This window comes from Pan paniscus, chromosome 9, assembly GCF_029289425.2.
Source record: "Pan paniscus chromosome 9, NHGRI_mPanPan1-v2.0_pri, whole genome shotgun sequence".
Lineage (NCBI taxonomy): Eukaryota > Metazoa > Chordata > Mammalia > Primates > Hominidae > Pan > Pan paniscus.
The window spans coordinates 17,993,526-18,005,962 of NC_073258.2; the positions used below are offsets into that span (position 1 = coordinate 17,993,526).

The 12,437-nt window shown below is 42.1% G+C and overlaps 1 protein-coding gene across 1 annotated transcript in view; it reads left to right on the forward strand.

The window, feature by feature from the left end:
- LOC130540584 (uncharacterized) overlaps positions 1 to 12,437 on the forward strand; it is an 81,746-nt gene that overhangs the window by 3,513 nt on the left and 65,796 nt on the right. The window contains exon 2 of the mRNA XM_057299103.1: positions 10,644 to 10,884. The gene's annotated coding sequence lies outside the window, so the exon portion shown is untranslated. The remainder of the gene's footprint in view (positions 1 to 10,643; positions 10,885 to 12,437) is intronic.

Below are 12,437 nucleotides of genomic sequence, written 5' to 3' on the forward strand. Positions count from 1 at the left end.
ACACAGCAGCCAGAATAAACATTTAAAAATGTAAATCAAATCCCATCACTCCTTCATATCTGCTAATAGTCCATTGCCTAGAGAATGAAATCCACATTCCTCAGCCTGGCTTACTAAGCCCCATGGCAGCTGGCTGCTCTCGGTCTCTCTGACCTCATCCCTTGTCACTCTTTCCTTCATTCACCATATTTCAGCCACATTGGCCTTTTTCCATTCCTGGGATAGGTCAAGCCTGTTTCTGCCTCTCAGCCTTTGCAGTAGTTGTTCCCTCTGCCCAGAATGCTCTTCCCTCCAAGTTGCTGAGGACTGGCTCTGTCCCATCATGCATACATTGATCCTGTTTTAATTCTCTGGATGGCACTTTTTATTTGCTAGCACTACTTATTTATTAATGAGTACATTGCCTGTATTCCCCTGTAGTGTGTGAACTTCATGAGAATGATTTTCTCTCTCTCGTTCACTGCTCTATCAGTACCTTGTATACTACCTAGCACAGGGGTGGAGTTCAAAAATGTGTGGGGTTTTTTTTGAGGAATAAGTGAACAAATCAGTCTAAAGCGGTGGTTCTTGATCTTGACTACCCATTAGAATCATTTGCACAAAGCCAAGCTCCACATAGACCAATTGAATCAGAATCTCTGGGCACAGGGCTCAGGTATTGGCACTTTTTAAAGCATCCAGATAAGCATTCACCTAAGGCTCTGAAGCAACCCTTTGAAGATGAGAGCCCATCTCAAGCAGGGCAACTTAGAAAACTTCCTTGGGATTTTGTGAGCAAATTTTAGAAAGAAAAATTTTCTTTTTCTTTCTGGTGTTAGCCGAGATGCTGTAAGCCTCCGGCTGTCTGCCGCCATGTCAGCCGACACCACCACCATTCCTGTGTGCACGGAGGAAGGCAAGCTGTAGGAGGAAAGAATAGGACCAACTCAACAGAGGAGCTGAGCCAATTCAAAGGGGAGGGAAGGCATGGCAGGGAGGGGGAGGAAAAGTGCTGATGGTGTTGTGGGAGACCCTGGAGTCTCTGAGTCTAGCCCCACTTAAATTCTCTTCTCGGCTCAATTTGGCAGGGGTTAGGTTTCTGTCATTTGCAACTAAAAGGATCCTGACCAATACTTGATCAAAGCAAATAATTGTGGGTCAAGAAAAGATGATTTAAATGGGATCCAGAAGACAGAATATTAAGGCAGTGCCTTTATCAATAAATCCATAATTCCAAATATAGCCACTTTCTAAACCAGAAGGAATCCTTTGCTTCTCTTATTTCAGCCAGTTAGTCTGTTTACAAAGTGTCACAGTTAAGCACTTCCACAGCCACATGAAAAGTATTAGATCACTTACTCTTCTCAATAAAGGGAACAAATTTGTGATGGACTGCACTGTGCATTCATCACGGGACACTGCATATGCCAAGCTTTCGGTCCTGAGGGGCTCCTCTCCCAGCCGGGATACTGAGAGAACTCAGCAAAAATGGTTGAATGCGGAGACCTCTATGATTTCCCTGTCCACCCCAATTCTAATCACAGGGCTCCTTTTGAGCCTTCACAGGGATGGTGAAAGGGTAGAAACTTTCGCTACAGAGGCCCTGACAACCCTGTAAGGTTGCACCTTGAGCAATGGAGAAATAGATGAGTAGGAAGTTGCCCAAGATGCCAGTCTTCAAGGGGTACCAAATGGAATGCTAAAAGGTTTTGAGAAATGGAGGGAAATCAAGAAAATTGTATTGGAGAGAAGTCCTCTCAAAGAGAATACTGTGTATGATTGAAAGGCACAAAGCTATACAGAGAAGATACGAGGCCTGGCACACACTCTTGGAAGTGCGTGCCTAAACTCTTTAAGCCTTCAAGACTGACAAGCCCTGCTCCACAAAATCCCACATGCCAAGATGCTTTATTTCTGCAATCTTTCTGCATTTCCCGAAAGATAAGTTATATAAAAAAGAGAAATAAATGGTAACATTCCCGGGAAGATTTCCTGCTGGCTTTGACTTTGCATGGAGGCACTGAACAGAGATGGGGCACATAGAATCACACAGGGAAAGTATGTAAACTGGGTCTCTAAGCTGGAGGAAACACCCAGATATTTTATTACCATTTTGTTAGGCTCCTGCCACAGACAGCCGCTGTGTTGTTTAATAGAGTAAGCCCTAGCATTAGCCCAAGTTAGAAGGCAACTGTAGCTGATTTCTCAGACTTCTGAGGCTTCCATCTCTCTAGGGCAATAGTCAGTGGCTGTGTTGTACTATAGAGAGCTGTTGAATTGGATAGCAATCTGCAGGGGGCAGCAGCGAGACAGATATACCTTAGGATATCTCCAAAACAAAAGAATATTTGATAAGCCTCTCAGTAAAGCGTAGGACCTTTCCCAAAGCCCTGTGCTGAACAGCATCCTGAGAATAGTGGGTTTGGTTAGCTGGGGGGCTTCATTTTGCTAAGGGAGGTATGCACGTTTGGGGCTAGGCGGAATAGTTCAGTGGTAGAGGAGAAGCAGAGCCCCACCCCTGGTAGTCTGCACTCTTCACTCTTTACCCTGTAGTGATCAGCTTCCCCAGTAAGTGTTGAACGAATATTTCAAGTCTGTGGGTTTGAAGGAAAGTCAGAATCTTACCTGCCTGAGGAGCCCCATAATTTGTTCTGTCCTGCTCACAGACATTCAACAGCCTCCTCACACCTGAAGCCTGGTGTAGAAGGGAAGGGAAGGGAAGGTGCATTGTCATTCTTCCCAGGACAGACACAATGAAGAAAGTTGCACCTCAGCATATCTGATTGTTTCTTTTTTGCTTTTTTATTTCTTATATTTGAACCTGAAATTATCCCTTGTCTATTACCACTGCCTTCCTGTAGGTTTTCTATTAAAAAAAAAGTGGCCGTATTTTGTCAGGGCTAAAACCCGGGTAAGATTGTCCACCATTAAACAAAGCCCTAAAACTAATCTAATATAGGACTCTTAATTTGATAAGCTCTTCCAGACCTAAACCCACATCATATATTCTATGATCAATAAACTGTAATGAAATTCCAAATAAGCCCCTCCCCATGGAGCACCAGCCTTCCAGTTTGGAAAGTAGTGATCTGGTGGTTTCATCATTCTCCATCATTAGCAGAGGATGCTGTAGTTCACTTCCCACATCCTGACACCATATCTTATGCTCACTCCCTTGTTTAACACTAGATCTCTAATGTGCACATATACACACACACTTGCATATATAAATCAGTACAGATAAAGATCTATACAAAATAAAACTATAAAACAACTAAAGAATTTGAAATTATTGTTTAAAAATCATGGACATGCGATATTTATTTCCCTCTTTTCCCAGTGGGATCTAAATATCCTCTACCCCAGGTCTCTGGGGCCGGCCCTGCTACTTGCTTTCCAGTAGAATGTTAGTTGACACATAAAGTATTTTGTGCATCAGCAATCACCATGAAGATAACATGCCCAGCTAGTTCACTGATCCCAGGAGGACAAGGGCCACCTGGAGCAGAACTGATCCCAAGCTACAGCTTAAAGCAAAGCCCAGCCAAGCCCAAGTGGTATCAGCTAAAACTCAATCCTCAGACATATGAATGAGAATAAATGATTGCATTTTAAAACCACTACACTTTTGGGTGGTCTGTTATACAGATTTATTGTGACTATAGCTAAATAAGACAGAATGATATTTTCTGAAGCAAGCTATGAAAGTTCAAAGTCAGAAGAGAAAATGCTGACAGAGGTGACCATGTCTATTTTTAAAGCTGTATATGGATGTTTAAGAAAACAGCACCATAAACAATGTTAAAAATTAATCTGAGCCAATAATTTAAAAAGTGTCTTTAGCAGATGAAGGTGAGATGGAGGAATAGGAAAGAACAGGATGCGTAAAATATATCTGTAGTAATGAACTTTGTCCCTTTCATTCGTGGAACATCGTGTCGCTGGTAAAAGGAATGAAGTCAGTCATTCAGGACTCACCATGGAAAGATGTTCATGCTGAATAGAAATTTCAGGATATGTGATTAGAAAGACAGTATCTTGAAAAGGGATTTGGAGGGAAGTCCACTATATTTGTTGCCCCTAGGGACTGGAATTGGGGGAAAGACAGTGACAATGGGGACTTTCAATTTGGCTATGTCTATATCTTTGCATTCTATTCTAATGACCATGTATTAGGTGGGTGTTTGGTCTCAGATATCCTTTTGCCTAAAAGCTCAATATTGTAATAGCACCATTATTATATGGTGATCCAGCCGTATATATAGGATTTCCGACAGGGACAAGAAGCCTACTACCCTCTGACATAGACCTTTGGATGGATTTATTTTTTAGAAACACCTCCAAGTATTTTCATACATTTACATAAAATCTGCTGCTCTTTCTCCTAACTTCACTTTAACTTTCCTAAGATAGAGACTACATCTTATTTTTTCTTTATTTTCAACAAGTCAGGTATAGTTGAGTATATTTACTGGAGCACACAGATATGAGGGTGCATACCTTCACTCTATAACTGTTGACTCTCAGAGGTTCAGGGGAGATCATAGACCATCCCATTAAATCCCTAATGCCAACTATTTCACAGAAAAGGAAAATGAAGCCCCAGAGGGACAGGTCTCTGAGCTGTGAGATCAAAACCAGGACTCAGAAGAACTAAGCCAAATTGCAGCCCAGTCTTCTTTTCTTTCTTCTACCAGCTAGCTCCATAGTCCAATTCTTTTTTTTTTTTTTTTGAGACAGAGTCTCACTCTGTTGCCCAGGCTGGAGTGCACAGACATGATCTTGTCTCACTGCAACCTCCGTCCCCCGGGTGCAAGTGATTCTCCTGCCTCAGCCTCCCAAGTAGCTGGGACTACAGGCACATGCCACCATGCCAGGTTAATTTTGGTATTTTTAGTAGAGACAGGGTTTCACCATGTGGCCAGCATGGCTGGTCTCAAAATCCTGACCTCAGGTGATCCGCCGGCCTCAGCCTCACAAAGTGCTGGGATTACTGGCATGAGCCAACGTGCCCAGCCACAATAGTCCAGTTCTAAAGACTGGTTGGTCTAGGGTCTGAGAAGGCAGCAAGATAGCAGGATATATGACAAGAGCATGAGCTTTGGAATTAGACAAACATGGGTTCAAATCTCAGTTCTGGGATTTGCACAAACTGTGCCATTGGCCAGGTTGCTAACATTTCTGAGTCTCTATGCTTTCGCTTATAAAATGGGAGGGTAATAGCTATTAAACAGAGTTATTGTGAAAAAAAATGACATAAGATTTATAAAGCACTCAGCTCAGTGCCTGGCAGAGAGTAGGAGCTAATTAAATGTGAATGTCATTCCCTTCTCTGTGGAATATCTCAGTAGCTAAAACACTTCTTTATGCATCAAGGAATTAATACCACTGTTAAGAGATTAATTCACAGCAATGCACATGAAAACAGTGATTCAGATCATGGCAAAAAACTATAATTAAAGTATCTGGTATTGTTTGATTACAGGGTTGGCTTCACTGACTTTAGCACTTTGTGGGCAGAGAGCAGGCAGCTGAGAGGCAAAGCGTGGCTTTATTTTCTGGGAGGTTTCTGACCACTTCCCAGGTCAGGGTGGGGATTACTCTTCTGATCCTTGTTTTGCACTGAAGTGTCTAAGCCTTAATGGGTTGACATAGAGAGGGGAACTTACATTTACTAAACATCTACTATATGCCAGGCCCTTTAAATACGCATTCTCACTTTATTTTCCCAGAAATCCCAAAAGGCCAATATGTACAACTACATTTGATAACCAAGAATGCTGAGGCTCATCGGTAAATTCAATAAGTTGCTTACGATGTCATCCCCAGTTAAGGATGGAGGTAGGGTTTAATTCAAGTCTGCTCAACTCCAAAGGCTATGTTCAATTCAATACAGAGGCTACCTCCTATTTCGGGCACGAATTTATAGCTAAGTATGTAACAGGCACTGTTGTAAGTACTTTGAGTGGTACAGCTAAGACTGCTAGTTAACTATCCACTTCCATTCTCCCCTTCTTTACTAACAAAATCCCAAATTTTTATTGTGAGTAGCGAATGTCTAACCACAGATCAGCATTTCCCTGTTTCCTTGGCAGTTCAGGAGGACCCAAAAGATCTAAGGAAGTGTTGGTTGGAACTACCAGGAAAAGTCCTGAAATAACCCATGTGAGAGGTATGACTTCATGTCCTCTGTCCCTCCACCTTTCTTTTTTTTTTTTTTTTTTTTTGGAGACGGAGTTTCGCTCTTGTTGCCCAGACTGGAGTGCAGTGGTGCGATCTCAGCTCACTGCAACCTCTGCTTCCTGGGTTCAAGCGATTCTCCTGTCTCAGCCTTCCGAGTAGCTGGGATTACAGGTGCATGCCACCACGCCCGGCTAATTTTTGTATTTTTAGTAGAGACGGGGTTTCATCATATTGGCCCCCCACCTTTCTTTCTGCTTCTGGTCTAGAATGTGGACTGAGAGTTGGTACCTGGCAGCCATTTTGAACCATGAGGTGCATGAGGCGACCTTGAGAATGAAAGTCAGTGCTAAAAATGGTGGAGTAGAAAAGTAGAGGTAGCCTTAGGCTCCTGACAACCGTGGAACTGCCTTGTCAATACTGGATTGCCAATCTTTAAAATTATTTTAAATGAGGGAGGAATAAGCCTCTACTAATTTAAGTTACTTTTCTGTTGCTTTTGTGATTATACTTGAATATAATCTTAACTGCTACACCTATAATTTCTTATTTAATCCTCCAATAGTTTTATGTGGTAAGTATTATTTTTATTCCTAAGTTTTTCAGGTGAGATAATTGAAACACAGAGAGGTTAAGCAACATGCCCTAGATCACTGAGCTAGTATATAAAAGAGAGTGGGTTTGAACCCATTCCAACTTCTGCAACACTCATGCTCTTAATAATCGTATTAGACTGCCTAGTCAGACTAGACATCAAAGAGTGTTTTCCCCAAGCTGAAGAACTTTCATGTCTCAGTGGAATTTTCCTTCAGAATCAAACTTTATTTCTGATGGCTTGAGCCCTATTTGCATCTGGCATGAGGTTAGTTTTTCACTTTGTAAGAAATAACATTCTAATGGGTTTTTAAGGGCCCAGAAGACTTGTTAGCCATTCCCTGGCTGCCGCAGGACAAACTCATTAAAAACATCTGAACAAAACCAACAGAACTTGAAGGGCAACAAGAAAATGAAGACACTCTGGGGGTGGGGTTAGAGAATCCTTATGGTAAATCACAGATATTAAAGGGTCCACTCACTCAACTGGAGGTGGAACTCTGTGACCAAGACATTTCACCCGTTTGCATTACAGGGTCTCATAGGTTGGTAACAGGAATTGCAGTCATTTACTCATCTTATCAGAATTTCTGTCAAGAAAACAATTTGGATATCCCTAGAGTTTTCTCTTAATGGGATTTTACCTCTGTGGAAAAGGGTTTGATAAGTAAATGAATGACGCAAACAAAATTGGAGGAAAAATGTTTACTGAGCTAAATTATTTTGCAACCCTGGAAAAGTACCAATTATAGGAAAATACGGTTTATCCAGAGTTCTATCAATTGGGGTTTACTATTAATTTGATCTGTAAAATGGGGATAATCACACTGATGTCTCAAGTTGGTGGCAAGGAACATGCTAAATACACCATATGGAGGTGACCTAGCACGGCAACTACCACAGTGATAAAAATACATTGAGATATGCTTGCATTCTTTTATGGGGCTCTGAGGACCAAGGACTGGCCACTGTGTTTTCTCTTCCAGCCTTTGGGGAGCAGTCTTTAGAATATACAGAGACCATTTAAAAAATAATGAACAGAAAAAAGCAATAAACTCTCCAATGCCCTAAACAACCCAGGCGCAGAGCAGTAAGCATTGGCTCTAGTATCTGCAAATAACCTTGCAGATTTTCTGACTACTGGTTTTCAGAAGCCCACCTAAGTAAATCTCCTAACCCCTGGATCATGTCAAGAGGCAGCACAGCACAGCAGTGAACATCTTGGCTCCAATACCAGTTGACCTGGGTTTAAATTCTTGCTCTTTACTTACTTGGCCATTTTAGTTAAATATTTGTAAAATGGGGTTAGTAATACCTATAGTTGACTGTGGTGAGGGTTCAATCAGATAATACACGTAGGGTGCTAGAAGAATGTCTAGCACGTAGTTAGTGGTTAATAATTAGAGGTCAGTGTTAGTGATTATAATTATTAGTGCAGAGTATGGCATAATTTCCTTCTTCCCCTTCCTTCTGTGACAGCTCCATCATGGTGCGTCTCAGTCTTGTGTGGTAGTAGCAAAGTAGGCTTCATAAGGAAGTCAGGAGCCTAGCCCATAGGCTCTATGGAGATAAAAACCCTAATGAAAGATCTGGTAGGCTTCCTAGAAAAGATTAGAGAGTAAACTTTGGAACCAGGCATACTTGGGTTTAAATTCTGATTTCTCTGATGACCAGCTGGCTCTGCGACCTTCAGCAAGATCTCAGGACATGTACTGTCATGTATTGCATAACCGCATTTTGGTCAATGATGGACCACATATACAATGGTGGTCCCATAAGATTATAGTACTGTATTTTTTACTATACCTTTTCTATGTTTAGATATATTTAGATACACAAAACTTACCATTGTGTTACAATTGCCTACAGTATTCAGTATAGTAACATGCTCTACAGGTTTGTAGCCCAGGAGCATAGGCCATACCGTATAGTCTAGGTGTGTAGTAGGCTATACCATTTAGGTTTGCCTAAGTACATTGTATGATATTCCTACCATGACAAAATCACCTACTGATGCATTTCTTGGAATATTTCCTTGTTGTTAGGTGGTGCATTTAACATGGTTGTTAAATTTTTACTAATTGAAGAGTAAAATCTCAAGTAAAAGAACTCTTCCTTGTTCAGCTTTAAACTTTGTAACCAGTGGTCTTGTCAATTGCAAGGTTGTTCTGAGCTGACAAGCTAGTTAGAGAAATGGTCCGTATGCTTTTATTTGGAGGAGGACTGCATAAAAAACCATCCCAAACTTTAGTGGCTTAAACCAACAACCATTTATTTAGCTGATGACTCTGAGGGTTGCTAATTTGGTCTGGGCTCAGCTGGGCAGTTCTTCTGCTAGTCTCAAATGGGTTCACTCATGTGTCTGCAGTTAACTGCCAGTCAGTGAGGTGACTCTGTTTCTGGGGATTAGCTGGCTATTGGTGGGGCCATGGAGCAACATTCATCAAGCTAGAGCAGGCAGTCATGGGGTTGTGGGAGATGCAAGAAAGGATGTCTCAATACACAAATACTTCTCAAGATTCCTCTTGCATCACAATGGCCGAAGCAAGTCACACAGCCACAACAATAGTATAAAGGGAACTTCCCAAGGGTGTAGGATGATGTGAACAATTCGAATCCATTACTGCAACAATTTACCACAATCACCACAGAGCATGTTTTGGGAGAAATAATTCATTTCTGAAATAGGCATCTTGTACATACACATGAAGCCAAAGTGCCTTTCCTCTTAATGTATTCCAAAGAGAAATTATTCACTACGACCCTCTGGACAAAGGCCGAATAAAGAATTTTCCGCTTACCAACCAATTGAAATGCTCTCTCTCGCATAGAGATTTCTGGATTTCCTGTGAATTAAAGCTCCAGAATAGGGGGTTTCTAAGTCTCTTTAAACGCTGACATTCTATGAATCTATACTTTTCAATTCCAATTTGAAAAGAGCTGAAGCCCAGGACAAGAAAGCCCTGTTTCTTGTCCAGTGAGGCAGTCACAGGAAATTTCAGCCCAATGCAAAGAACAACTGGTCAACCATGAAGACTGTGTGACATGACCATGGATTAAAATGTCTCAAGAAGTAGTGAGCTCCCTGTTACTGAAGGTGATCAAGCACAGACTGGACAGCCATTTTTAAAAATAATCAAAAGCTGTGGTTCTAATTGTATTTGTGTAAGGAGACATCAGAATGTTTATATTGCTTCCAGGAATTCTGATGCCCTCCCCAAGACAGGCCATGCAGAAAAGTGGAATCTGTCCCTGTATTAGACACACACACACACAAAATATATATATATATATATATTATATATATATATATTTATGCATTTAACAACAAGTGAGCACTTACTATAAACAAATTAAAGTACTTTCACATCTTATACCTTCCTTTACCTTAGTGCCAATAACTCCTTTATACAAAGGGAAATCAAAGGCTTACAGATTTTGCTCTAAGTCACTCCCAACTAGTAAGTATCTGAGTGGTTCCTTCACTTTCAACTCAGTGGTTCTTTTCATGCTCTTGGTGACCTTCTTTCTTTCCTTCCATCATTCGTTCATTTGTTCAGTCTGTCTGTCATTTGATCTTCATCCTTAATGAAATCTCTGTTAAATATGGGGAAGGATAGGCATGTACTAGCATCTCAACTTACAGACCTTAAGACTGGGTGAGAATTAAATTAGATAATATATGTAAAGTTCTTAGAGCAGCATCAGGTACCTGAAAAACACTCCATGAAGGCTAGTTAATATGATTATATGGGGAGAAAATACATGAAGCTTTTGAAATTGAGCCTGAGTTCAGAGAATCTGAGATGTCTGGTCAGAAAGAAACATGTAAAAAGGGTGAGAGGGCAATGACCACAGCCCCACATCCTTGAATCCTGTGGTTGTTTCAGGAACCCCAAGGAGCATGAGGACATCCTGAACAGAGGCCACCTCAGGGGAGCTGAAGGAGCAGGAGAGCAGCCCTGGTACACCCTACCCAGGCTCACCTCCTCCCGCAGAACTAAGCCAGGGCTGAGAAGTTCCTTGAAAGAGGCTGCTCTTTGGAAGCCTTGCACATTTCTGAAGGCTGCCAAGAGAGTGTGCGGCTGAAACCAGAGTGAGGACCCATGCTTCCTTGAGGTGGAGCCCAGGGTAAGCATGAGATAGAGAAGTTAATCCTTTCTTCCTGCTTTGTGCTCCCACACCCACTCCTGATGGCCCTCTTGGGCAAGAGCTAAAACAGCCCAACACAAACTGTCTCTCATGAGTGGCTGACATCTGGTCTCTAGAAAATACTCAAGTAATACTTGTCTGGCAAACTCCTGGAGTACAGGTCACACCCAGCAGCTGACCACTTTCTCCTTGGCTCTGAGGCCATGACAGCTAGCCAGTCTAGTGTAGGCCCATTTGAATTCTAAAGTGTGTCAGCCCTGGCCACCCTACAGCAGGCGATGAAGAGCAGGCTCTTGGCATGGTCTTCTTCAGACCCCTCTCCCTTGCCTTGCATGCATGTCCTCATGGAAAAATGTGCTGTGTGAGCAGGTTGGGGGTGGGTGGGGTGGGAGAAAATGGAATATTTTCTGAAAGAAGATCCTTTTCAGCAATTGTTTTAAAGTTGAGCCAGGCGTGGTGGCTCACATCTGTAGTCCCAGCACTTTGGGAGCAGGAAGATCGCTTGAGGTCAAGAGTTTGACACCAGCCTGGGCAACATAGCAAGACCCTGTTTCTAAAGAAAAAAAAAAGAAGAGGAAGAAAGAAAGAAAGAAAGAAAGAAAGAAAAAAACTTAGCTGAGCATGGTGGTATGTGCCTATAGTCTCTGCTACTTGGGAGGCTGAGGCAGGAGTATCACTTAAGTCCAGGAGTTCCAGGCTGCAATGAGCCATGATCACAACATTGCGCTCCAGCCTGGGTGACAGAGCGAGACTCTGTCTCTAAAGATAAATAAATTAGTTAATTAAAGTTATGTGGATAAGGTAATTCTTAAGACAATACTAAACAGAGATTAGAGGTAGTGAAATGAAATGTATCATTGAAGCATCCAATGAAAACCAAGAGAGAAGTGGAACAGGTGGTCTGCCTTTGAATGTGCTTGCACTTGGAATAATCCACAGTACTGGCACCCGCTGATGCTGAAGGCTGGCTCTTCCTGGGCCTGGACCCACATGTCCAGGCCCAGGTCAGGAGAGAAGCACCTGCTGGAGTTTCCCCTGAACCTCTGCACTTGGCCGCCTTGGAGCCACTGCTATTACAGAGGCAGTTTTAAGGACCCCAGATAAAATATTTGACAGAAAGGGAAGAAGCATCAGCATCCACAGTTGAGCCTGTGCTTCCCAGGATGCCAAGGGCTTTTTATACAGAATTTCTTTTCAATAGGAAGGCAAAAAAGACAATTTCATGCCATCCTCAGTGCAGCTTGATGTCTTACTTCACCAGATAATATTTTTTGCTCTTTTCTCTTCATTGCTCTATCTGCCTTGAATGTCCTTTTCCTGGATCTCCACATTTCAAACCCCACTGTCCATGCAGACTCAATCCAAACCCCTACCCTTTCCATAAAGCCTTCTGTGGTTCCTCCTCCACCACTACTATGAGCCACAGTCAGAAATAACTTCATCACATACTTATTCATTCTGTGCCATAGCTTCCTCGTCTGTAAGATGGGCATAATAATAATGCCAATTCCATAAGATTATTGTGGGAATTA